Genomic DNA, 26,266 nt, shown 5'->3' on the forward strand with positions numbered 1-26,266 from the left:
ATTCATTTGCTACAGAGAAAAGCATCTATGTTTTACATGCTAAGTATGGAAAGCTAAGAACTATCTGTCTTAATGAATAAAAATGACTGATGAATTGGGTTTTTATTAAAATATGTAGTATTGTAGGTATAATGATATTAAACCACCTAATGTAGGTATAAGCCATATTTTAAGGGTTTTTACTAAAAAGAATATGATATGCTTTTAATTTTGTTCCAGGTTATATTTGTGTTAGTATAAATTCTTTATAATTACTGGTAAATATTATTATCAACATTCTCTTTTCACTGGTATCTTATGCTGTATTTGGAATAAACAATTATTCACCTGAGAAATCATTCCTTCCGGACTTGAAACACAATTCAAAAAATTCTTTCTACTGAGACAGTTAATAAAATGTTACATTAGTCAACTATACTATAATCTTTCATACTGATCAAACTGTATTAAAATTTGAAATTCACTATAATATATTCATCAATATGTGAATGACAAAGACCTAGAGGTTTATCAAAAAAGAGAAAATAAGTGCTCATTTTTTAAACATTTTAATAGAATCTTTTAGACTGTTATAATATGTCAAAACTATGTGGACGTGATTTGGGTGTAACTGTACAATGTCAAAATAGTGTTATATTTGTTTAATATAACCAGTAGGTGAGATGGATTTTCTCACTTTCAACTTGGTTTGGCATTATGTGAGTATAGTTAACAGAATTATAAAGCAAATAATTTCTGAGAGCCTATTGATTATTTAACAGATTTTATATTACCTCAAATTTTCGCTTTTGAGCAGTCTTTCTAAAGCTATTAACCTTCTAATACATTTTTCTCTCCCACTGGTTTGTGATATAGACTAACAATTCTAGTAATGGCAGCTCTGAATGAATCATTTTTCATTAGCACCTGTTTTACTTGCCCTAAGTCCCAAGTGAAAGTTGATCTCTGTTTGGGCCTTGACCTATGACTTAAATGCTGAAAGAATTTAAATTCCTTAGCTATAATGATATAGTCAACTCATTTATTTTTCTTTGAAAGGAAAATGAAGCCAGAAACTATTATATAAAGACTTTTATGAAAAACAAAGCTAACTCAAAGTGTTAAAGATTTGATTTGTTATTTGGAGGCAGTTCATACAAGACCTCCTTTGCCTGAGGCTGTTAATGGATGAAAAATAGGACATCCTGGGAAAGATCTGAAGTGTGATAGTCAAGATTTTCTACATAGGCCCTGGCCAGTTGGCTCAGTGGTAGAGCGTCGGCCTGGTGTGCGGGGGACCCGGGTTCGATTCCCGGCCAGGGCACATAGGAGAAGCGCCCATTTGCTTCTCCACCCCCACCCCTCCTTCCTCTCTGTCTCTCTCTTCCCCTCCCGCAGCCAAGGCTCCATTGGAGCAAAGATGGCCCGGGCGCTGGGGATGGCTCTGTGGCCTCTGCCCCAGGTGCTGGAGTGGCTCTGGTCGCGGTAGAGCAATGCCCCGGAGGGGTAGAGCATCGCCCCCTGGTGGGCAGAGCGTTGCCTCTGGTGGGCGCGCTGGGTGGATCCCAGTCGGGCGTATGTGGGAGTCTGTCTGTCTCTCCCTGTTTCCAGCTTCAGGAAAAAAAAAAAAAGAAAAGATTTTCTACATATTCATCCCCTCTACACTTGCTGTGATATTAATATGGTGTCTGATAGAGAATAGCTTATGGACAAATGGTAGTTATATCTGTATGTGGCAAATAGTTTTTTTAATATACCACCATTTTTTCCCTGATACAGGCTCTTTGTCCTCCCTTACTTACCTCCTTCTTTACCACAGGTAGTTAGAAATTACTTGAAATGGATTGGTAAAGTAAGACACGTAGAATAAGGGTAGTATCACACAGCTATCGCATCAATTTATTTCAGAGTTTGGATTTCATATAAATATATGTAAATTGTGTAATTTTAAGGTGATTTGAACCTAACCCAACCCAGTAGAACAATCCTAACCTTAAGATTTTCAAAAGAAAAATTCTTATTTTCCCCATAAGTTAGTCTTAAAATTCTTTTTGTCAGATCTCTACATTTTTCAGTCAAATTTATCATTTCTCCACATCAACTTTAAAAATAGAATACCTAGTCCTAGCTGGTTGGCTTGGTGGAAAGAGGGTCAGCCAGAGTATGGACATCTGGATTTGATTCCTGGTCAGGGCACACAAAAGAAGTGACCGTCTGCTTCTCTTCCCCTCCCTTTCCCTTTTCTCTTCCTCTTCTCCTCCCTCAGGCAGTGGCTTGATTGGGCTGAGCATCGGCCTCGTGCACTGAGGATAGCTCTGTTGGGTCAAGTGCTTCATCCTCAGGCACTAAAAATAGCTCCATACTTCAGCATTGGCCCCAGAGAGGGTTGCTGAGTGAATCCCAGTTGGGGCACATGCGGGAGTCTATCTCACTATCTCCCCTCCTCTCATTTAAAATAATGATAATAAAAATAGAATACCTATCTGAGTTTTACATTTAGAAATCAAAAATAATTTTCAGATAGTTATATATATTAGAACTAGATTAATTGATTGACTTATTCAACTCTTTCTGTCTAGCAATTGTCAACTTATTTATATGTAATCTAAATTTAACTTTATTTATTTTTTTCAGAGACAGAGAGTCAGAGAGAGGGATAAACAAGGACAGACAAGAACGGAGAGATGAGAAACATCAATCATTAGTTTTTCGTTGCGCATTGCAACACCTTAGTTGTTCATTGATTGCTTTCTCATGTGTGCCTTGACCATGGGCTTTCAGTAGACCAAGTAACCCCTTGCTCAAGCCAGCGACCTTGGGTCCAAGCTGTTGGGTGAGCTTTTGCTCAAACCAGATGAGCCCGCGCTCAAGCTGGTGACCACGGGGTCTTGATCCTGGGTCGTCGGCATCCTAGTCCAACGCTCTATCCACTGCGCCACTGCCCGGTCAGGCTCCAAATTTAACTTTCTTAAATGATGAGTATGTTAGTGTCCAATTTGCTTCTTAATTTGAATTACCCTATGGATATGATCCACACGATCAGCCAAAGTACAGAAAGGAAAGTTCTTCATTTTTATTTCAGACAAGCAATGTTTTTAAGACTTGAGCTCTAGCTTTAGTTCAAATTGCCCCTACAATTTTATTGTTAGTGTTTTTACCTGTGTTGCATTTTTTTGTATTTTTCTGTCTGACAGTATTGGCATCTCTTTGTGCCACAAAGCGTAAAACAGTAAAGAACAAAGAAACAAAGGGGATGAAACTACAGTAAGACTTAGAAGTTAAATAAAATATGTTCAATTTTATCTTCCTAAAGAGGACTTATACCAGCTCTAAGTTCTAAGTTAGCTCTCTGAGACTGGAGTGAAGATTCTCCTTCTGCCTACCTATTTGCCTGGTTCAGTATACTTATTAGACCCAACCATTATATACAACAAAATGTAACTCATATGTGTTATGTGTTTGTATATTTGCATGGATCAAATACATTGCTTATGTCAAAATAATTATAATAAATGTTTATGCCAAGTACCATTCTAAATGCTTTTTTATTCTCCCAACAACCCTATAAAGAAGTACTACTAGCCTGACCAGGTGGTGGCACAGTGTTTAGAGCATCGGACTGGGATGCAGAGGACCCAGGTTCGAGACCCCGAGGTCGCCAGCTTGAGTGCGGGCTCATCTGGCTTGAGCAAAAGCTCACCAGCTTGGACCCAAGGTTGCTGGCTCGAGCAAGGGGTTACTTGGTCTGCTGAAGGCCCACGGTCAAGGCACATATGAGAAAGCAATCGATAAACAATTAAGGTCTCACAACAAAAAACTGATGATTGATGCTTCTCATCTCTCTCTGTTCCTGTCTGTCTGTCCCTGTCTATCCCTCTCTCTGTTTCTGTAAAAAAAAAAAAAAAAAAAGAAGTATTACTAGTTCTTAGTTTTATAGGTACGGAAACTGAAGCTCAGAAGGGTTGAGTGAAATGACCAAGGCTTCAAAGCTATAATAAGCAGAACCAGGATTCAAAGTTGTCTGGCTCCAGAACCTATGCTGTCTTAATGTTAATACGCAATCATACCACTGATCACCAAAATTCATTTATTAATGGGTTGAGGCAGAACATGCACAGAAACCAAACAAAAGTGAGGCAGTTACTGAAAAAATAGGATTTGGGAAACCAGTATATAAATTCTAGGCTTCTCCTGGAAATTAAAAAAAAAAAAAAAAATATATATATATATATATATATATATATATATATATATATTTATCCCTATTCTCTTCAAATTGTGTTATACATAGAATATATTAAAATCACTAAGAGGAGTTAGAATAATGACCCTTTTATCACTACTTTTCTTTATTAAATCATTTTCATCAACAGGAATACCATATGCATGTTCTACTGGTATGCAAAGGACATATAAAGGGCTTATTTTCATAACCACAGTGTACTACATCTGAAATATACCTTTTATAACTGTGGTATTTTTCCTAATCATTCATTTCTAATTACATTCACATATTATTAATAATGATACCTTACTTCCTTATTCAGTTAAACATTTACATAATGTTTTTTATATAATTTAACATTAGCACAGGTATTTTGGATTACACAGTGTACTGAGAGCTCTTAACACTATATTTGAAAAGGCATATTTCATTTGTCTAACTTAAACTATAAAATTAAGAAAATTCAGAAATAATCTTGGAATTCTTCTTTGAAAAACATACTAAAAATAGGTTTAAAGGGAAATGTTATATGAGGAATACCTATTCGAACAAATGTAAGGTGACAGAAAATGATTTGACTTTGAGTGATGAGTATACAACATAATCAACAGTTCAAATACTATAGAAATGTTTAGCTGAAACCTTTGTGCTCTTATTGATCAATGTCACTGTGTTAATTTCCTAGCTAAGATTTAAAATTTATAAATTAAAAAAAAAACACTCAGAAATCAGAGGCATTTTTATATACCATCTATAAACTGTCAGAGAAATTAAGGAAACAATCCCCTTCAACCAAAAAAAATTAAGTACCTAGGAGTAAATTTAAACAAGGAGATTAAAGACTTGTACTCGAAAAATTATAGAACTTTGATAAAAGAAATCAAGGAAGATACAAACAAATGGAAGCATATACTGTGCTCCTGGTTAGGAAGAATAAACATCATTAAAATGTCTATATTACCCAAAGCAATTTATAAATTCAATGCAAAACCAATTAAAATACCAATGATGTACTTCAAAGATACAGAACACATATTCAAAAATTTATATGGAACCAAAAAAGAACACGAATAGCCTCAGCAATCTTAAAAAGGAAGAATAAAATGGGAGGTATCACACTTCCGGATATCAAGTTATATTATAAGGCCATTGTACTCAAAACAGCCTGGTACTGGCATAAGAACAGGCATATAAATCAATGGAATAGAACAGAGAACCCAGAAATAAACCAACACCTTTATGGACAACTGATATTTGACAAAGGAGGTGAGAGGATACAATGGAGTAAAGACAGCCTGTGTAATAAATGGTGTTGGGAAAATTGGACATTTACCTGCAAAAAAATGAAACTAGACCACCAACTTACACCATTCACAAAAATAAACTCAAAATGGATAAAAGACTTAAATGTAAGCTGTGAAACCATAAATAAGCATCTTAGAAGAAAACATAGGCAGTAAGCTCTCCAACATCTCTCGCAGCAATATATTTGCTGATTTATCTCCACGGGGAAGTGAAATAAAAGACAGGATAAACAAATGGGACTATATCAAACTAAAAAAGCTTTTGCATAGCTAAAGACAGTAAGAACAGAATAAAAAGACAAACTACACAATGGGAGAACATATTCGACAATACGTCTGATAAGGGGTTAATAACCAAAATTTATAAAGAACTTGTACAACTCAACACCAGGAAGACAAACAATCCAATCAAAAAATAGGCAAAAGAAATGAATAGACACTTCTCCAAAGAGGACATACAGATGGCCAATAGGCATATGAAAAAATGCTCAACATCACTAATCATTAGAGAAAGGCAAATTAAAACCACAATGAGATATCACCTCACACCAGTTAGAATGGCGCCCATCAACAAAACAACACAGAATAAGTGCTGGCGAGGATGTGGAGAAAAGGGAACCCTCCTGCACTGCTAGTGGGAAGGCAGACTGGAGCAGCCACTGTGGAAAACAGTATGGAGATTCCTCAAAAAATTAAAAATCGAACTGTATTTTGACCCAGCTAGCCCACTTTTAGGAATATACCCTAAGAACACCATAGCACTGTTCCAAAAGGAGAAATGCACCTCCATGTTTATGGCAGCATTGTTCACAATAGCGAAGATCTAGAAACAGCCCATGTGTCCGTCAGTGGACGAGTAGATTAAAAAGCTTTGGTACATATATACTATGAAATACTACTCAGCCATAAGAAATGATGACATTGGATCATTTACAATAACATGGATGGACTTTGATAACTTCATACTGAGTGAAATAAGTAAATCAGAAAAAACTAAGAATTATATGATCCCATACATAGATGGGACATAAAAATGAGACTCAGCGACATGGACAAGAGTGTGATGATTACGGGAGGCTGGGGGGGGGGGGAGAGGAAGGAGAAGGAGAGGATGGGGGGAAGGGAGGGGCACAAACAAAACCAGATAGAAGGTGACGGAAGACAGTTTGACTTTGGGTGAGGGGTATGCAACATAATCAAATGTCAAAATAATCTGGAGATGTTTTCTCTGAAGATATGTACCCTGATTTGTCAATGTCACCCCATTAAAATTAATTTTAAAAATAATAATAAATAAAAAGACTAACAAATACAAAAAAAAAAAAAGAACACCAATTCATTCAGTATTGGCTGGCAATATTTTAATGACCCTGATATTAGATTTGGTTTACATGTAAGTTAGGAGCAATTTTTTGGTATTCAATTATTCTTACTCTGTATATTTAAATTTCTTAATTGAAGTACTCTAATTTTGAAATTCAAACCAAGTATCTCTGGTTTGTTGTGTCTCAGATGACAAGTAATAAAATGATTGTTAGTTCACAGCAATAATTGAATGTCTCCAGTCTACATACTTAAGATGAATATGTAAAAACAAGGAAAAAGACATCCTTATAGGTCAGTCTTTGGGTACCTCCCTTAGCGATCACATCTACTCTTCCAGCTTCTTCTAACATCACTGAGAGATAACTTCCAGTCTAAAACTCTAGCTTTGAGCTCTCATTAATTTCAGCTCACATCTCCTAATTATCTACAGAGTATTCTGAGTATTTCCACTTGAATATTTACAAATCACCTCAAACTCAAATTATCTAGAGCTGAACACAACACCTTTCCCCTTAAAATAATGTCTCTGCCAGTTTTCCTTATTTCTGTGAAGAGTAACTTTCTTCTTTTACTTATCTAGGCCAAAAATAATTTAATTTTAACTCCTACCTCTTTACGGCCTCTCTCCTTGCTCATGGTCGTTGCAGTCTTATCTGTTTATAACTTCATTAGTGTTTCTTACATCCATCCCTTATTTTTCTCTAAGGCCATTTCTCTAGTCCAGGTCTCCAAATATCTCATGGGCTCATAATATCTCATACTAAGCATTCTCCCCAATCACAGCTATAACTATTGATACAAAATTGGCTGCACCGTTTGCTGCTGCCAGGATCTGCTTACTGCTATCCACACTAGCACCAAATTCTTTACTGGGTTCTCTCAAGTACTTTTTCCTTAGCTGTTTTTCTTTCTTTCTTTCTTTTTTATTATTTGGAGTTAGCAGCTGCACATGAATGCCTAGATTCTCTCTGTTTTTCTATGATAAATCTTGTCACAAAGCCCACATATCTGGCTACACTGCAGGAGTCCCCAAACTATGGCCTGTGGGGCTGCATGCAGCCCCCTAAGGCCATTTATCCGGCCCCCAGCCGCACTTCTGGAAGAGGCACCTCTTTCACTGGTGGTCAGTGAGAGGAGCACTGTATATGGCAGCTCTCCAACGGTCTGAGGGACAGTGAACTGGCCCCCTGTATAAAACGTTTGGGGACCCCTGGGCTACACCATCTTGGTTTCAAATACTAACTTGACCTTAGATCCCTTAACCTAACTTAATCTTGCTCCTTCTGAATTACTAGAGAAGTGAGCCATGGTTTTAGAGGTAGATTATTCTCTCTCTTTACCCACAAGCCCCCATTCCCAAACCTAACTTCAATTTTCTTTTCTGATTCATAAAGTAGGACTTTCTTTCCCAAGAGTCTAGTGACAGCCTGACCTGTGGTGGTACAGTGGGATAAAGCGTAGACCTGGGATGCTGAGGTTGCCTGTTCAATACCCTGGGCTTGCCTGGTCAAGGCACATATGGGAGTTGATGCTTCCTCCTCCTCTCTCTCTCTCTCTCTCTCTCTTTCTCTCTCTCTCTCTCCTCTCTGAAAATTGAATAAATAAAATCTTAAAAAAAAAAAGAGTCTAGTGACATATACTGAACTAAAGTTCACAAAAAGCTCCACTTGGCCAACAAACGACATAATCCCATTTGGCATTTAATATGAATAGTAAAGTCACTTGCATGTTTAGTGATGACAATTGGTTTCTACTCCCTATCCCATTTAAAGCTTTACCATAATGTCTATCTGCTCTGGGTATATATTTTCAATTTTCTGCCACTGCTACATATAAAGGATGAAGATCAAATATGTGACACACCTTATGAACATATTTAAATAAGTTTCAAATTATGTGAATTAACCAGTAATTCTGACCTTTTCCCCCATTTTATAAAGCATACAAAATTGTAAGAAAGAAAATGGTGTTATTATAGGAACGACCTTAAATCTCTAAAACAGCAAAAGCACTGTTAATGAACTTTAAAAATACACATATCTAATAAGAAATTACTTGGGATATAATTCAGACCCTGCACAATAGGTAGAAACACCACTGTCCTGTGATCCTAAAGTTGAGAACATTACCATTGGTGGATTTACTTTTTTTTTTTCAAAAGCTTTACAAGAAATGAGTGGTTAGACATCTTTCTTGAGCTCAGTAGGGATGCTGTTTTGATCAGGAACCATGCTCTCCAAGTCTACAGGGATTTGGCGGGTTATGTACATGAGTGAAGTAGGCAGAACATGAGAAAATACTATGAGCTTAACGATAAATGACAACTGGCACAGAGTGCAGTGTCTGGAAGATATTAAGGAAAGACGGGGACTGCTGAAAATGGTAGTCTTTTCCTCATCTAACAAGTGCAGTTTTATGTTAAGTAAGGATTGCATAGTAGAATGACAGAAGGAGTGTGGATCCCTGATGATTGTGGAATCCCCATATAAACCCAGGACCACCTACCTTCCTTTACACATACCTGGTAAGTCCAGGGAAGTAAAAGCTTTGGGCATACCAGATGCAGGGATCAGAAAGCCTTTCTTTCATGTCTTGCTGTTAGTCAAATAAGTTTGTAAGTATATATATATATGTTTGCTCACTGTAGTTTGCATTGGGAGTGAGAGACAGGCTGAGGCTGGCAATGTCCTTATAGCCTAAGGCTTGGTTTTAAGACTAAGCCTTTCCCATCCTTTTAATACTAAGATCTTCTCAAAACTAAGCTTTTCCCCACACCCTTGACCAGGGGTCCCCAAACTACGGCCCACGGGCCGCATGCAGCCCCCTGAGGCCATTTATCCGGCCCCCGCCACACTTCTGGAAGGGGCACCTCTTTCATTGGTGGTCAGTGAGAGGAGCATAGTTCCCATTGAAATACTGGTCAGTTTGTTGATTTAAATTTACTTGTTCTTTATTTTAAATAGTGTATTTGTTCCCATTTTTTTTTTTTTACTTTAAAATAAGATATGTGCTGTGCTCGCTTCGGCAGCCCATATACTAAAATAAGATATGTGCAGTATGCATAGGGATTTGTTCATAGCTTTTTTTATAGTCCGGCCCTCCAACGGTCTGAGGGACAGTGAACTGGCCCCTGTGTAAAAAGTTTGGGGACCCTTGCCCTTGACTGTTGCATGATGTGGGGTGGTGCACTCTTATGAGGAATCCCATTATGCCTCAAATAAGTGGTTTAGTATCAGAGACTTCCTTATTTGTATATTGGCTTAAAGGCTTTAATTTCTACACTATAAAATGAGGCAGACCAAGGACAGTCTTTTTTTTTTTAGATTTTTAAAAATTTTTTATTAATTTTAATAGGGTGACATCAATAAATCAGGGTACATATATTAAAAGAAAACATGTCCAGGTTATCTTGTCATTCAATTCTGTTGCATACCCATCACCCAAAGTCAGATTGTCCTCCATCACCTTCTATCTAGTTTTTTTGTGCCCCTCCCTTCCCCCTCCCCCTCTCCCTCCTTCCCTCCCCCCCCCCCCCCCCCGTAACCACCACTCTCTTGTCCATGTCTCTTAGTCTCGTTTTTATGTCCCACCAAAGTATGGAATCCTGCAGTTCTTATTTTTTTCTGATTTACTTATTTCACTCCATATAATGTTATCAAGATCCCAACAGTTTGTTGTAAGTGATCCGATGTCATCATTTCTTATGGCTGAATAGTATACCATGGTGTATATGTGCCACATCTTCTTTATCCAGTCTCCTTTTTTTTTTTTTTACAGTGATTAAAGCCTTTAAGCAAACTCTTGGCCAATACAGCAAGAATCCATAAAAGAGTAGTGTCCTTAACATGTTCACCAAGTCCAAGTTGGCCCCAACACCATGCCAAATCCCTGAAAAATGTAACCCAACCCCAGTTCACTCTGTTAGGAGCTGTCACTAGGAGCAGGAGTCCAGGACAAGTCCACCTCCAGGAAAAGTCTGCATGGCACTGGAATTGTTGAAGGACACTCTTGCTCAGATCCTGCCATCAGCATTGCAGAGGAGAGGCAGCCAAGATAGCAGAGTGCTAAAGGAGAAGCCAGTTTGTGCAGAGTTTGTACAGAGAGAAGGAGATGGGGAACAAAGGTGAATAAGGCTGGTGAGGTAGAAACTTTTGATTCTAAGAATACTTGGATGAGTCAGTGGCTTTGGGAGCCCTGAATGGAAAGGGAAGTGTTTTCCTACTGTGTGTATTTCTCGCCCGCCAGGTGCAAGCTGGGATTAAAGGTGATGGCTTATCAGTTCTTGGCTCCATTGTTTCATTACCATCTGTCCAAATCAAATGTGAACCTGTATGGGCCAGGTGGCTGTGGGTGCTGCAGCTACTGGCCTTACACTTGCTTTCTACTGCTTCTTGACTGGCTTATTAGCTCTGGTCTCTCCTGGATTGGCTCTCTCCACATGGTGGGAAAATGCCACCAGAAGCTTCACATTTGGCACTAACATCAATAGTGAAATCACTTGCATGCTTTAGGATCCACACCTGGAGCTTGTGATTTAAAAGCAACATAGGGATACTTCTCCCCTTTTAACTCTAGCAGAAAAGTTGTGAGGAGGCCTTTGGTTGTTCTGGGAGAATTATATGCTCATTCCTGAACCAATCTTATTGGCTCTTTGAGAGCAATGGAATGAGGGAGGAATTGCCTGAAGGAACTGCAGGGAAACTGATGCGAACTTTAGTTCCCATAGTCCATTGTGTCTCCTGTGTCGCTATTGTCTTTTTAGTTCTCTATCTCCTCTATGGCTTTGTGAAAGCCTTAAGGGCAAAGTCTGTGCCTTATTAATTTTGTACTCACCTAGCCAAGAACACCATTTGGCATTTAATAGTCCTTCAGTAAATATTTGCTGAAGAAAGAAATGAACAAGAAATCCAGGCAAAGAATTTTGAGGAGAGAGGGTAAGGAACCCATGACAAAATACTGAGCAATAGATATAAAGTATCAGGAATAAATAGTGGCATATGACCACTAAGCCAGCCTTTGGTTTGGGAATTTTATACAGTTCTGGTGGAGGCAGGAACTTACTACATATGACCAATTCATGCTCAATATATATGTGATTGTTATATAAACTTGTGTGCATAGCAAATGTTTTTAGCAGAAAGCTCTAGAAAAGTTTCTTATAATTTGTAGTTTCATCTTGTTAACATTTTTTAAAAGTCATATTTCTTTTTTTTTTTTTTTTTTCTTTAGAACTTTGTTGTCTGTTTTTTTTTTTTTGTTTTTTTTTTATTTAGCTAAGCGCTTTTTTTTTTTTTTTTTTAATAAATTTTTATTAATGGTAATGGGATGACATTAATAAATCAGGGTACATATATTCAAAGAAAACATGTCTAGGTTATTTTGTCATCAAATTATGTTGCAAACCCCTCGCCCAAAGTCAGATTGTCCTCCGTCACCCTCTATCTAGTTCTCTGTGCCCCTCCCCCTCCCCCTAACTCTCTCCCTCCCTCCCTCCCATGTCCTCCCTCCCCCCCACCCTTGGTAACCACCACACTCTTGTCCATGTCTCTTAGTCTCATTTTTATGTTCCACCAATGTATGGAATCATGTAGTTCTTGTTTTTTTCTGATTTGCTTATTTCACTCCTTATAATGTTATCAAGATCCCACCATTTTGCTGTAAATGATCTGATGTCATCATTTCTTATGGCTGAGTAGTATTCCATAGTGTATATGTGCCACATCTTCTTTATCCAGTCTTCTATTGAAGGGCTTTTTGGTTGTTTCCATGTCTTGGCCACTGTGAACAGTGCTGCAATGAACATGGGGCTACATGTGTCTTCACGTATCAATGTTTCTGAGGTTTTGGGGTATATACCCAGTAGAGGGATTGCTGGGTCATAAGGTAGTTCTATTTGCAGTTTTTTGAGGAACCACCATACTTTCCTCCATAATGGTTGTACTACTTTACAGTCCCACCAACAGTGAATGAGGGTTCCTTTTTCTCCACAGCCTCTCCAACATTTGCTATTACCCGTCTTGTTGATAATAGCTAATCTAACAGGAGTGAGGTGGTATCTCATTGTAGTTTTGATTTGCATTTCTCTAATAACTAATGAAGCTGAGCATCTTTTCATATATCTGTTGGCCATTTGTATCTCTTCCTGGGAGAAGTGTCTGTTCATGTCCTCTTCCCATTTTTTTATTGGATTGTTTGTTTGTTTGTTGTTGAGTTTTATGAGTTCTTTGTAAATTTTGGTATTAGGCCCTTATCTGAGCTGTCGTTTGAAAATATCAGTTCCCATATAGTTGGCTGTCTGTTTATTTTGATATCAGTTTCTCTTGCTGAGCAAAAACTTTTAATTCTGATGTAGTCCCATTCATTTATCTTTGCCTTCACTTCTCTTGCCATTGGAGTCAAGTTCATAAAATGTTCTTTAAAACCCAGGTCCATGATTTTAGTACCTATGTCTTCTTCTATGTACTTTATTGTTTCAGGTCTTATATTTAGGTCTTTGATCCATTTTGAATTAATTTTAGTACACGGGGACAGGCTGTAGTCGAGTTTCATTCTTTTGCATGTGGCTTTCCAGTTTTCCCAACACCATTTGTTGAAGAGGCTTTCTTTTCTCCATTGTGTGTTGTTGGCCCCTTTATCAAAGATTATTTGACCATATATATGTGGTTTTATTTCTGGGCTTTCTATTCTGTTCCATTGGTCTGAGTGTCTATTTTTTTGCCAATACCATGCTGTTTTGATTATCGTGGCCCTATAATATAGTTTAAAGTCAGGTATTGTAATGCCCCCAGCTTCATTCTTTTTCCTTAGGATTGTTTTGGCTATTTGGGGTTTTTTATAGTTCCATATAAATCTGATGATTTTTTGTTCCATTTCTTTAAAAAATCTCATAGGGATTTTGATGGGAATTGCATTAAATTTGTATATTGCTTTGGGTAATATGGCCATTTTGATTATATTTATTCTTCCTATCCAGGAACAAGGAATATTTTTCCATCTCATTGTATCTTTTTCGATTTCCCTTAACAATGCTTTGTAATTTTCATTATATAGGTCCTTTACGTTCTTTGTTATGTTTATTCCTAGGTATTTTATTTTTTTTGTTGCAATCGTGAAGGGGATTATTTTTTTGAGTTCGTTTTCTAATATTTCATTGTTGGCATATAGAAAGGCTATGGACTTTTGTATGTTAATTTTGTATCCTGCGACCTTACTGTATTGGTTTATTGTTTCTAATAATCTTTTTGTGGAGTCCTTCGGGTTTTCGATGTATAGGATCATATCATCAGCAAAAAGTGATAGCTTTACTTCTTCTTTTCCGATATGGATGCCTTTTATTTCTTTGTCTTGTCTGATTGCTCTGGCCAGAACTTCTAGCACCACGTTGAATAAGAGTGGAGAGAGTGGACAACCCTGTCTTGTTCCTGATTTAAGGTAGAAAGTCCTCAGTTTTATGCCGTTTAATAGGATGTTGGCTGATGGCTTATCATATATGGCCTTTATCATGTTGAGATATTTTCCTTCTATACCCATTTTGTTGAGAGTCTTAAACATAAAATTGTGTTGTATTTTATCAAAAGCCTTTTCTGCATCTATTGATAAGATCATGTGGTTTTTGTTCTTTGTTTTGTTGATATGGTGTATTACATTAACCGTTTTGCGTATGTTGAACCATCCTTGAGATTCTGGGATGAATCCCACTTGATCATGATGTATTATTTTTTTAATATGTTGTTGTATTCGGTTTGCCAGTATTTTGTTTAGTATTTTAGCATCTGTATTCATTAGAGATATTGGTCTGTAGTTTTCTTTCTTTGTGCCATCCTTGCCAGGTTTTGGTATGAGGGTTATGTTGGCCTCATAAAATGTGTTTGGAAGTATTGCTTCTTCTTCAATTTTTTGGAAGACTTTGAGTAGAATAGGAACCAAGTCTTCTTTGAATGTTTGATAGAATTCACTAGTATAACCGTCTGGGCCTGGACTTTTATTTTTGGGGAGGTTTTTAATAGTTTTTTCTATTTCCTCCCTACTGATTGGTCTGTTTAGGCTTTCTGCTTGTTCATGACTCAGTCTAGGAAGGTTGTATTGTTCTAGGAATTTATCCATTTCTTCTAGATTGTTGTATTTGGTGGCATATAATTTTTCATAGTATTCTACAATAATTCTTTGTATTTCTATGATGTCTGTGGTGATCTCTCCTCTTTCATTTTGGATTTTATTTATTTGAGTCCTGTGTCTTTTTTCCTTGGTGAGTCTTGCTAAGGGTTTGTCAATTTTGTTGATCTTTTCAAAGAACCAGCTCCTTGTTTTATTGATTTTTTCCATAGTTTTTCTGTTCTCTATTTCATTTATTTCTGCTCTGATTTTTATTATCTCCTTTCTTCGGCTGGTTTTGGGTTGTCTTTGTTCTTCTTTTTCTAGTTCCTTAAGGTGTGAAGTTAAGTGGTTTACTTCGGCTCTCTCTTGTTTGTTCATATAGGCCTGAAGTGATATGAACTTTCCTCTTATTACTGCTTTTGCTGCATCCCAGAGATTCTGATATGTCGTATTTTCATTTTCATTTGTCTGTATATATCTTTTGATTTCTGCACTTATTTCTTCTTTGACCCATTCATTTTTTAGAAGTATGTTGTTTAGTTTCCACATTTTTGTGGGTTTTCCCCCCTCTTTTTTGCAGTTGAATTCTAGTTTCAAGGCTTTATGATCAGAAAATATGCTTGGTACAATTTCAATTTTTCTAAATTTGCTGATATTGTCTTTGTGGCCCAACATATGGTCAATTCTTGAGAATGTTCCATGTACACTAGAGAAAAATGTATACTCTGTCGCTTTGGGATGAAGTGTCCTGTAGATGTCTATCATATCCAGGTGTTCTAGTATTTCGTTTAAGGCCACTATATCTTTATTGATTCTCTGTTTGGATGACCGATCTAGAGCCGTCAGCGGTGTATTGAGGTCTCCAAGTATGATTGTATTTTTGTTAGTTTTTGTTTTAAGGTCAATAAGTAGCTGTCTTATATATTTTGGTGCTCCTTGGTTTGGTGCATATATATTAAGGATTGTTATGTCTTCTTGATTCAACTTCCCCTTAATCATTATGAAATGACCATTTTTGTCTCTGAGTACTTTTTCTGTCTTGTAGTCAGCATTATTAGATATGAGTATTGCTACACCTGCTTTTTTTTGGGTGTTGTTTGCTTGGAGTATTGTTTTCCAGCCTTTCACTTTGAATTTGTTTTTATCCTTGTTGCTTAGATGTGTTTCTTGTAGGCAGCATATAGTTGGATTTTCTTTTTTAATCCATTCTGCTACTCTGTGTCTTTTTATTGGTAAGTTTAATCCATTTACATTTAGTGTAATTATTGATACTTGTGGGTTCCCTACTGCCATTTTATAAATTGCTTTCTGTTAGTTTTGTATCTAGTTTGATTCTTCTCTTTTGTTTTTCTATCATTTGTTTTTGTTTGTTTGTGTTCCATACTTCTTTCCTCTGTTGCTACCTTTTTTAAGTCAAGTGTTTTTGTGGTGGTTTTTTTAAGGGTGGTTACCATTAAGTAATGAAAAGGGTACCTACCATATTCATTGTAGTACCCTATCTTATAAGTATTTCTGCACTTCATCATCCTTTGCTACTGTTAATCTCCATCCTCTCCCCCCTTTTTTTCCTTTGTTGTCACAGTTTAAGTTTGGTTTTATTGTGTTCTTGGTGGAGCTGTTACTTGTGGTGTTGTTTTCTTTTGTTCTTTGAATCTGGTTGGAAAACCCCCCTTAGTATTTCCTGGAGTGGGGGCTTTCTGTTGATAAATTCTCTCATCTTTTCTGTATTTGTGAATGTTTTTATATCTCCTTCATACTTGAAGGATAGCTTTGATGGGTATAGTATTCTTGGCTGAAAGTTCCTCTCTTTCAGGGCTTTAAATATTGGGGTCCACTCTCTTCTAGCTTGTAGAGTTTCTGCTGAGAAATCTGATGATAATCTAATAGGCCTTCCTTTATATGTTGTACTCTTCTTTTCCCTGGCTGCCTTGAGCATTTTTTCTTTGTCATTGGTTTGTGTCATCTTTATTATGATGTGCCTTGGAGTGGGTTTGTTGGGGTTAAGAAAACTTGGTGTTCTGTTTGCTTCTTGAATTTGAGGCTTTAGTTCCTTCCACAGGCTTGGGAAGTTCTCGTCTATTATTTGTTTGAGTATATTCTCCATTCCATTTTCTTTCTCTTCTCCCTCTGATATACCTATTATTCTTATGTTATTCTTTCTGATGGAGTCAGACAATTCTTGTAGGGCTTTCTCATTTTTTTATTATTTTTGAGTCTCTTTCTTCTTCTCTCTGTTGTGCCTCAAGTTGTTTGTCTTCTATTTCACTAATCCTATCTTCAATCTGGGCTGTTCTGTTAGCTAAGCTTGTTACCTCGTTTTTCAGCTCGTGAATTGAGTTTTTCATTTCTGTTTGATTTGTTTTTATAGTTTCAATTTCCTTGGTAATATATTCTTTGTGTTCATTGAGTTGTTTTCTGATCTCCCTATATTGCCTTTCTGTGTTTTCTTGTATATCTCTGAGTATTTTTAACATTTCTATTTTAAATTCTCTGTCATTTAGCTCCAAGGCTTCCAATATGTTAAGTCTTTTCTCCATAGATTTTTCCACATCTATTTGTGTTACCTCTCTTTCTTTTGTATCCATAATATTCGATTTCCTCTTTCTTATCGGCATCTGAGGGTAGTCTTATTGATAGCACTAATTAGAATTAATAAAGAGTAAAAAGAAAAAAAAAAAAAAAAAAAAGGGTAAAACACCCCACAAAAAAAAAAGTAATAATTTATTATTTCCCCCTTTTTTTCTCTCTTCTCTTTCCCTCCTCTCCCCTCCTCAGGGAAATATCGTGCCTATAATGGAGGGCCTGATTTGGGGTGAAGAGTTCAAAGGGCAAAAAAAGGGAGTAGGGACCTACTAAATGCAAAAAAAAAAAAAAAAAAAAAAAAAAAAAAAAAAAAGGAAGAAAATCTTAGACAAGCATAAGATGATTTGCTTGTAAGTGATGGTCAACTAAGAGATATAATGAGAGGGATAAGAGGGAATCAGAAAAAAGGACCAAAAAAGAATAATAAAGAAGAAAAATAAAAATAATAAGTAAAAATCTGTTGTATTAAGTGGAGCGAAGACTAAATACAATGGAGACCTTCGGTTGGGAGGACCCAAAATGCCACAAAAATAAACAAACAAGAGAAAAAAAAATAAAAACAAAAGCAAAAAAGAGAAATAAAGCCAAAAAAAAGCCTTGAGTCCCAAATTAACTAATTTGTTCGTGATTGAGGATTATATGGGAGGAAAGTAAAATGAGAAAAGAAAAAACAAATAGAAAGGAAAAAATAAGAAAAAGAGAAAAACGAAGGAAGAAATAAAATAGGAGGAGAAAAAAACAAAATAAAGCAAGACAAAAAAAAAAACAAAAGAAGAGAGAGTGAGAGTTAAGTGTTTTGGAGTATAACCTTAAAGGAGGGTGAGGATGAAGAAGAAAAATAAAATGCAACACTCATGGGTAGTGTAGTTCAAGAAAGGGGAAGCATAAGATGGGAAGAGAATAGAAGGACCGAGGTGGAGGAAATAAAGACAAAAAGATAGAAGAAACAAACAACAACAACAACAACAAAAAAAATTAGTGGATCAAGTTGTAAAGTCTGTGGGTTTTTCTTGATTTTGAGAGGTTAACTTCTTCCTTTTTCTTTTCTCTCCCTCTTCCTAGTCGGTGACTCTGTACCCCAGGCTCTGCCCCTGTGTCACTCTTAGGTAGGGATTTGCAGTTGATGGGATTCTATGGCAATGTCATATAATTGGCTTTAGTCTTGCTGGAAGTAAAGGCTTGTTGGCGTTTGCAGGGTCCAACGATGAGAGAGTTTGCTTTCCTGGATTCTCTCTCCTAGTCCCCCCTTTCTGAATTAGCAGCCTGGTGATCCAGCTATAAGGCTGCAACTGCTTCTGCCTGGGGAGTAAGAGGCTCAAAGAGCTGGGAAATCCCCACTCTATCCCCACTCAGTGCAAGGCTTTGGGAAAGGCTCTGAGAGTCAGGGCCTCCAGTGTAATCAGGCGGGGGTGGGAGTCAATTGTTGTCAAGGTGACTGTTCAGCGCCTATCATTTAGTTGGACCTCTCAACCCAGGCTTTCCACACTTTGTAGCCTGTTTTTGCAGGGAAGAAGAGGCACTAGTCTCTGCTTATGACGAGTGTAGTATAGACCTTATTATCTGCCAAGTCCTTCTTGTTAGCGTTTATCCCTGAATATGGAGGCTCTATCAATCAGAAGTTGCCCCCGCCCCTTTAGCGAGAGGCACTAAAAAATATCACGCCTCTTGTCTTGGATCGCTGAACTGAGAGAGATCTTATCAATTAGAACCGAGGGTGCGCAGATTTTATGGGTTAAGCTAATTTCAGTGATTGGGTCGCAGCTGTGTTTCTGAAGGTGTTTTAGGCTGCCTGCGCGCGCCCCTCCCCCAACGCTTGATTGTTAGCTTGAATGGCTGGGTGAGGTGCCCCGCCCACGGAGAGACTCTCCCAAGCCTCTCCCGCTCACCCCGCCGCTGGCGGCTGGACCGCACCAAGCGCAGGATAATGGAGCCCCCTGGGTGTGCGGGCCAGTAGGGCGCCCTGGGCGCGTGGAATGCCCAAGGCACGCGCGCGAATGTGGCGCTCCGGGCACCGGTGGCCGGCGACCCCCACTCGCAGTGTGCGGGCCGCTGGGAACGTCAGCAGTGCTCAACCGGACCGGGCGAGCGCGGCGGCTCGTGGCGGCCGCTCGCGGTGGCGGTTCGCGGGGGTTCGCGGGGGTTCGCGGCAGCTCGCGGTCGGCCGCTCGCGGCGGCTTGCGGTTCCCAAGTATATGGGCTGACTCACCGCAGGCGCACTCCCTGGCGGCTTGAATGAGCGTCGCTGTGGTAGCTTCCTCCACACCCTCGTCTCTCAGATTCAAGTGATAACAGTCCTTTTGCTTTCAGTTTGTGTGGAACTCCGGAATGCTCCGAGGATAAATTTTTCTGTTTCTAGTTGATAAATTTGTTGTGATTTAGGGGAGAGCTGTCGGACGCGCTTCTCACGGCGCCATTTCCGTGACGTCACTCCAAAAGTCATATTTCAAAATGTGTTTTAGAATGATGAGAATGTAAATCACTATGAGAAATGAGTTTGACTGCCCCAAATGATAATTGGCAATTTTAAATTCAGAAAGGCTAAGAAACTATAAGATTTTATAGATGTAAAGCTGGTAGCCACGGCCACCATCACAGCTGCCTGGTCCATGCAGGTTTGCATTTGATTCGGATAGACGGTAATGAAACAATGGAGCCAAGAACTGGTGGGCCATTAACTTTAATCCTAGCTCGCACCCAGTAGGCAAGAAATACACACAGTGGGAAGACACTTCCCTTTCCATTCAGGGCTCCCAAAGCCACTGACTTATCAGAGTTTCCTAGAATCAAAGGTTTCTACCTCACCGGCCTTATTCACCTCTGTCCCCATCTCCTTTCTGCATAAACTGGCTTCTCCTTCAGCACTTCGCCATCTTGGTTGCTTTTTCTCTCCTCCATGTGGCCTTTCTCTGCTATCTTTCTGCATGGGCTCCTCTGCCCCATTCTATAGTGTAGAAATCAAAACCTTTAATCCAATATACAAATAAGGAAGTCTCTGATACAAAGTCACTTTTCTGAGGCATAAATGGGATTCCTCATAAGAATGCACCACCCCACATACTGCAACAGTCAAGGTTTTGAAAAGATCTTAGTATTAAAAGGGTGGGAAAGGCTTAGTCTTAAAACTAAGCCTTAGGCTATAACGACCCTGCCTGCTTACAGCCTGTCCCCCACACCCAGTACAAACTATGAGCGAGCTAACATATATATCATATTTACAAACTTATTTGACCAGCAATAAACAAGTCTCAGTTTTATCGGTCCTTTCCCAAAGCATGAAGTTGGGTTGGACAATATAATTTAATAAGAGAAACATGAATCAAGTTTAAAATTGTTTAGGAAATAGTTTGACAATCGTGTATGAGGGAGACTCTGGGGTTAGAATTGCTGTATTCAGGTTAAATGTGTGTAGAAACAAGAAACATTCAGTAGAGCAACAGCCACAGGATCAGTTTTGAGAAAAGCTAGTTTTGAGACAGACAATATTATTAATCTTGAGGAAGAAATTACTTCTTGAAGAGGTGAGCGGAACCAAATATAGTGCTGTGAAAAAAATAAAGGTGAAACAAGTAAAAGGTTTGCTTTAAAGAAATTTATTTTACACTCAAATCTTGAATAATATCTCTGTTCTAAAATATGGAGACTGTCCCTACATTTGTTAAGCTACTGTATCTCTGACTCAGTTGTCAATTAAAAAGTTAAGATGTGCTGATCTTATTTACATAATAATGTTATCCTGATCCTATATGATGTTACAGAAGGCAAAAGTATTATATTGTATTTACCTTTATACTCCTGGCACCTAAGAAAGGTCACAACTCTCAGCAGGCACTCAATATCAGGCGTCCCCAAACTAGGACCCGCGGGCCACATGCAGCCCCTGAGGCCATTTATCCGCCCCACCGCACTTCTGCACTTCCGGAAGGGGCACCTCTTTCATTGGTGGTCAGCGAGAAGAGCACTGTATGTGGCGGCCCTCCAATGGTCTGAGGGACAGTGAACTGGCCCCCTGTGTAAAAAGTTTGGGGACCCCTGAAATAGATGTTTATTGAATGAAAGAGCCCTTCTATAGTGCTTAAGAATTTTCATGCACATGATTTATATGATCTCATAATAACCCTTTGAGGTATTTATAATGCATTTTTGAGATGGGAAAATAGATTCAAAAGAGGAAAATAACTTCCCAAGCCACAAAGACTTAAATCTAGATCTTCCTTCTGGTTTAGTTGAATCACAATATTTCCTTTCAATGAATAAAGCATATTTTAAGTCAAGACACATCAGAGACATAGAGACAGGTAAAGGATATCTATTTTTTTTTATCTGTTCACCTTCTTTATGGGACTAAAAGCTGCCATTCACACTATTCTACCCTTCTGGTCACTAGGGTAGGAAAGTGATCTATTTCTGGCCAATAATAGTACTCCGACCACAGCATTTGGCTGAGGTGAGGGTATAATCCAAGCCATGTCAATCTAAATCCTTCTCCAGGATTTTTCAATTTAGGAGTAAAAAGGGTTATTGCCTTTTGAAATTATAGAGGCTGAAGGATGTGAAGGTGGATGCACTTGTGGCCATAGAGAAAAACCATGCAGTTGTTGGAGAAAATAAAGCAAGCCGACCGTGAGATGGGGTTGTATAGAGCCCCTGGACTGGTCATGCCTGATGGGTCAGCTCCATCCTTGATATGTTGAACCATATGAAATTTCCATTTTTTGTAGGTCTAGATGGTTAAATATCATCATTTTCATTTGGTTCATCCAAATATACAAGTTAAAGGACGACACATCAATCTTATTCAGAACTTTATGAGATTTTTTCCAGCCTAACTCATTTTGTGATAAATGGGGGAATGAAGGCCCAGAAGCTTCAGAGGACTTAATCAAGGTCAGTACCAATGTCAAATAATGCTGGTTTTTGAATTTCAGTTCAGGACCCTCCTCTTTAAGCATAATGAGTCCAACTGTTATTTATTTATTTTTTCAGATTCTTCAAGTTTGTTTTCGGTGTTTTCGTCTGAAAGCAATCAAGATGGAGAGGGAGGCTATCCCAAAGAGGAAAGTCTGCAGGAACCAGAGTACCTGAGCCCGAACACTCGTGATGCCTTTAGACCCTTGAATGGTTCGTTCATTTATTTTCATTTTTCTTGTGCATTTAGGATGGTACTCCTCTCTTAGAAGCAGTCTGGCTACTGCCTAGACTATGAAACTGTTTCTCAGATATTTTGATGAGTGGTCAGGGTTAAACAGAACTGGTATCCTTCAGAGCAAGTTTTCCTTTTTCATTTAATGCCATTGTGCAGGAGGGTGTGATGATGGTCCACCAAGTACTGACTGAATGAGCCCAAGGGCCCTAGGTTCTGATAAGGAACACTCTGAGGCCAGAAGACAACCCACCTGGGAAAGCCTGAGTAGCCGGTTCCTCAGGCCTCCAGCACCGGCGGAAGGAGCGAGCTGACCAGTGCGCCTGCGTCTGTTCTCTCCCTCGGCTCCGAGTGCGCGATTCAATGAGTCCAACATTTTAAACGAGTCATTTTCAAATTAGTAAACCAATTATTTTTCACTGCTTTTTTTTAAAAAAAAATTTCCATTGGTTTGAGAGAGAGAGAGAGAGAGAGAGAAGCATTAGCTCATAGTTCTACTTAGTTATTCAATTTTAGTTGTGCATTCATTGATTGCTTCTCCTACATGCCCTAACCGGGGATTGAACACATGAGCTCTTTGCACTGGGACGACACTCTATCCACTGACCCAAACCAGGCAGGGCCTGCTTGTTTTGTTTTTAACTTTAGATTTTTTTTCCTTGTTAAGTGTAGGGAAATATGCTGTTATGACTCAAGGCAGGCAAATTTGTTATAAACTTTTCCAGGAAAAATAAAAATAATCTCTAGAATTTGACTAAAACCATAAAATTTATTAAGATTTTTAAAAATTTATTCATTGTAGAGAGGAGAAAGAGAGAGAGAGAGATAATGGGGGGTGGGAGGAGTAGGAAACATCATCTATTCCTTGACCAGGCAAGCCCAGGGTTTCAAACCAGCAATCTCAGCATTCCAGATCAATGCTTTATCCACTGCACCACCACAGGTTGGGCTAAAACCATGAACTTTAAAACCAGAAAAAATATCCTGGTACAAGTTAAACACATGGTAATTTTTAAGGCAAAATTCTGACTATGTTTTTCTTATTTTTGTTAAATAGATCTTCCAAAAGAACTCAAACTTTAGTGTGTGTAAAAACACCAGGAGTTGCTTTTTAAACATACAGATTCCTGAGCTCCAGACCACACCATTGAGTCAAAGTCTTGGGATGAGGCCTGTTCACTCTAGCAAGCTTATTGGATATTCTTACATTGAAGTTTAAGCAGTAGAGCCTAAAGTATTGCAGTTCTCAAGGAGTCTGTCACTCAAAGGGGAGAGTGCTGAGAACACATCATTATAAAAGCACTATAATGCTGCAGTTGCCAATGGGGCTGTGATTTATCATGCCAGTGTGTTGGGCCAACTCATCAGCTCCCATTAATTAGGCTATCACCTACTCATATACTAATATACATCCTGGTAAAAGCTTTGACCCAATCAACACACTGTTCATTTCTAATGAACAACCAAGTAGTCCTACCTCAAACCCCACATATCTTCAACCAAGCTCATTTTCTTTTAAGCGTGAGAGAGACAGAGACAATACAGGAAGGGAGAGAGATGAGAAGTATTAACTTGTAATTGCATCACTTTGGTTGTTCATTCATTGCTTCTCATACGTGCCTTGACCAGGGGGTTCGACCTGAGTCAGTGATCGCTTGCTCAAGCCAACGACCTTCTGCTCAAACAAGCGACCATGGGATCATGTCGATGATCCCACACTCAAGCCAGTGACTCGCACTCAAGCTGGTGAGCCTGCACTCAAGCCGGAGACCTCGGGGTTTTGAACCTGGGACCGCAGTGTCCCAGGTTGACACTCTATCTACTACAGCACCACCAGTCAGTCAACCAAGCTCATTTTTATTGGTTTTTCAAATTTTTCTTTTTCTTCTACATTATCTGTTTCAGTTAATGGCACAACAAGCCACCTAATTAGTTAAGCCAGAAAACATGGAATTGTCCTCACATTTGTGTTTTACTTATCTAATTAGTCACCTAGTCATGTCTCACCTCCTTTCCAAACATCTCTCAGATTAGTTTACTTCTATAATCTTCATTGCCATTGCCTCAGGATCCTTCCTGAGGTACTTGTCATTTCTTCTGGGCTTTTGAAATAGCCTTTTAAAAGGCTCTTCTGCCAGTAGCCTCACTGTGTTCTGTATTCCATCTTTCATACCATTGTGTGTATGTTGGGAGTACATTTCTGAAATGTAAATCAGATTTTGCCACTTCTTCTAAGATGGCTTCCCATTACCTCCCAGATAAAGTCTAATCCATTTGCATGATATACAAGGCCCTTTGTGATCTGCTTTAACTTTTCAGAGTAATAATCTCTTGCTATTCTTGCTTCTGGTGTCAACCCCACTGGACATTCACACTCTGTGCTCACTTATCATTTTCTGTTAAACCACTGGGTGGATGCAGCTAGTGCGTCCTCTTAGCTCTTAGAGTACTTTATGCAGGCTTTAATAAGAGCACTTCTCATTGTCCTATAGGTATTTTGTTTACATGTGTATTATTCAACTGGGCTGTATCCTTCGGTAAGGCAAGAAATTCATGGTAATTATCTTTGTATCAGCAGCATGTGACATAGAATTTCCTGACTCATACTAGGTCAGTGAAGAAACAGGTATATGATTGACTTCAGGGTCAACTATGTGCAAAACATTTGGCTTTTTATCTTATAAGATGTATTAAATGTATTCTCAAAGAACATTTTTATATATGTATTTTGAAATAATCCCATTTGTTATTTTTCAAAGTCTGAAAATTATAAGCCAAGCTCATGATTCAAATACAACAATTTTAGATTTTATTGAACTATCAAATATCACATTATGTCCATTGTTTTAAAATGGCCCTAAAACAATATCTTGTTAGTGCTTATTAACTAAAATTTAGGACTTTCATAAAATGTTTTGAAAACTATTAAAGCCTAACTCACTCCAAGCCAAGAACTCCCTGTGAACATAAGCAAAATTGGGCCACTGTTATCTATGCAGAAAAACATGTTCACTTATTCTATAGTTTATCCATTATAGATCCATTCTCAGCAGGAAGCAAAAACTGGAAGTGTTTCTTTAAGTATCTCAAGTCAACATTAACCTGATATTCTAAGCACATCTCTTGAAAAGTTTGAAAAGGAAAATCAAAGGAAAAAGAAATATTATTTCTCTGTATTTAAGATGGGAACTTGAATACAATTCTACCTATATTCTATTCCAACCCACACCAACTTAAGCCTCTGTACTATAGGTATTCTAGAAATAGTTCACTTTTATAAGTATTAAACTGATTCTTCCCCAGGTATTTCTAATTTCTAATCCAGCCTTACCTAGTATCATTGCTCTGCATTGCTAATGTAGATCTTATAGGTCAAGAAATAATATAAGTGGGAAAAGAATAAAACAGCCAATTTAGAAAGAGTCTGTTTTATATTAAAAAGTCAGCATTACAGATATGTCTTCACATTTGCAAGAGATTAAGTTCCCTTTCAAATGATAGGAAGCAGTCATTAACATAAATGTAATGAATTGTAAAAGAAGTCTTAAATTAGAAAAGAGAGCATATTACAAAAGAAAGAACATATAGGATTGTAGAAATGGAAAAATAGACTGG

At 38.1% G+C, this 26,266-nt stretch overlaps 1 long non-coding RNA gene across 1 annotated transcript in view; it reads left to right on the plus strand.

Annotated features, from left to right (window-relative positions):
* The window catches only part of LOC136330986 (uncharacterized), a 95,978-nt gene that overhangs the window by 8,885 nt on the left and 60,827 nt on the right, over positions 1–26,266 (plus strand). The window contains exons 3-4 of the long non-coding RNA XR_010730422.1: positions 22,230–22,395; positions 22,495–22,629. This is a non-coding gene — a long non-coding RNA (uncharacterized lncRNA). The remainder of the gene's footprint in view (positions 1–22,229; positions 22,396–22,494; positions 22,630–26,266) is intronic.

The sequence above is a fragment of the Saccopteryx bilineata genome, chromosome 3 (assembly GCF_036850765.1).
Source record: "Saccopteryx bilineata isolate mSacBil1 chromosome 3, mSacBil1_pri_phased_curated, whole genome shotgun sequence".
Classification (NCBI taxonomy): domain Eukaryota; kingdom Metazoa; phylum Chordata; class Mammalia; order Chiroptera; family Emballonuridae; genus Saccopteryx; species Saccopteryx bilineata.